Source organism: Rattus rattus, chromosome 8, assembly GCF_011064425.1.
Source record: "Rattus rattus isolate New Zealand chromosome 8, Rrattus_CSIRO_v1, whole genome shotgun sequence".
NCBI lineage: Eukaryota > Metazoa > Chordata > Mammalia > Rodentia > Muridae > Rattus > Rattus rattus.
The window spans coordinates 85,813,443-85,815,434 of record NC_046161.1 but is presented as its reverse complement, the minus strand read 5'-3'; the positions used below and the strand labels follow the sequence as shown (position 1 = coordinate 85,815,434).

The 1,992-nt window shown below is 36.8% G+C and overlaps 1 non-coding gene across 1 annotated transcript; it reads right to left on the bottom strand.

Moving 5' to 3' along the window:
* Positions 1 to 1,614: 1,614 nt before the first annotated feature.
* LOC116908404 lies at positions 1,615 to 1,776 on the bottom strand. The gene has a single exon (XR_004388947.1). It is a non-coding gene; the product is annotated as a U1 spliceosomal RNA (small nuclear RNA).
* Positions 1,777 to 1,992: the final 216 nt, after the last annotated feature.

The following is a 1,992-nucleotide window of genomic DNA, read 5'->3' as shown; positions in this document are numbered from 1 at the left end:
CCTCTGCTGGAAGGCAGGGAGAGAGGATGCAGGCCTGGAGGAACCAGGAGGAGCAACAAACTGCAAAGACAGCGTTTTCTGCTATCACCTGAGCAAATGCTGCTAAAAGAGAAAGAGGCCACTAATGTGAATAGAAGAGGCATTATACATTCGTAGTCTTACATTATACATGTAGTCTTATCATTTAGAACACGGAAGTAAAAAACTGAGATCGATATTCATAGATGTCAGATTAACTCTTTTTGTTGTTTTACATTCCATTTTTGTGCTTTAGGAATTCAAATGTCTATATAGTCTTCACTAGTGCAGAAACATTTTAATATGTGTTACCTTTTCCATATTTCTCAGAGGTATTTACTTCTATTTGGGGATTGACATGTGTTGATCACACTGGCTACATTACGTCATTTTGTATGAAAGGTAAAAACTTGTGATTAATTGAATCTTTAAGACCTCTTCTGTTGTGAATAGACTCATGGGACATTTAGTCTCGTTAGTCCACACTTATGACTTATTCTATGTATGGAATGTTTTAAGACCAAACATTAGAGCCATAATAAAGGGCAAGTGAAAATATGGAGCTGTGTGTATATTCCGTTACCAGTCTTTAATCTTAGGAATATTAATGAGGGATTAAATCAGAAACAAGAAGAATGTAACGACTCTATAGACACTTGGGTGGAAAATGTCTGTTCATCGATTTGCTTCTCTACTCCTTCATCTGAACTTTTGACCCATTTCAATTTTCACAACGTAATTAGTTTTTCCATTAACAGAATCGGGACTCATAGAACAACCAATACTTTCTTTCATAATTAGAGTTGCTGTGTTGCCTGAAGAAGGAGATGGGCATTTGGATTTCTTATGACTTCAAATGAAGACGATTTACATTTTATTTTATTTCAAAAACAAAATAAATGAATTTTCAGTTATTTTATTTCAAAAATAAAGGAAAGTTAGCATATACAAAAAGCATCACTTAGTAGAGACCATTGTTTTTCACGCTCCTGGGCACATTGTAACTACCTGAGAAGCTCATTAAACTCATAGTCTGTGCTGCACCCTCAGAGTTGCAGCAGCCGCTGTGGCTGCTGTTTGGATCTCTTATTGAGGACCATAGTATCATAAGATACCCACGAGATTTTTAAGAAAATATTTCTTATCTAGGCAGTGGTGGTACATGACTTTAATCTCAGCCCTGGAAAGGTAGAGACAGGAAGATATCTATGAGTTCAAGACCAGCCTGGTCTATAGAGTAAGTTCCAGGACAGCCAGAGCTACACAGTGAAACACCCTGTCTCAAAAGACAAAGAAACAACACGCTTTACCATGTTTTAACTCTCAGTTTGATTAAGATTTCTGAATTGCTGTTGTTGAGCTCATCTGAAAAGGTGGCGGGAACATTTTGGGAAGTCACAGTGAGGTGTGTTTGTGGTAACTCTCACGGGGAGCACATTATGTACATATATCAATAATCATTTCCAACAGACATCTAAGACATAAAGTTGCAGAAATGTATACGATCCATGTATATATACCTATCTATAATCTAATTAGATGTCTATGGTTATTATCTATGAAGAAACCATTTTATGATGGACTATTTATTTAACAGTCGAGAGTGTGAATATACTCCCCCATTGCCACACATGACACAGTTGTGTTTCCTACATTTGGGGACATATTAGGGATCAGCACATCTGGAGGGTGATGGATAAGCCTCACCCTGAGAAAAGCATGCTCAAGACCATGGAATCTCCCCTGCCAGGTAAGTATTAAATTAAACATCTATCTATCTATCTATCTATCTATCTATCTATCTATCTATCTATCTATCTATCTATCTATCTATCTATTGCAGTTCAGGTGTATTCAATTTTTGACAAGTGTTGGAAGTTGGAGGAATATCTCCAAGGGTTTAAGACAAGTTTCTTGCAGTTTCAACATCACTGGTTGACTGGGAGAATTGCCAAATTTCATAGAGAATCCTGA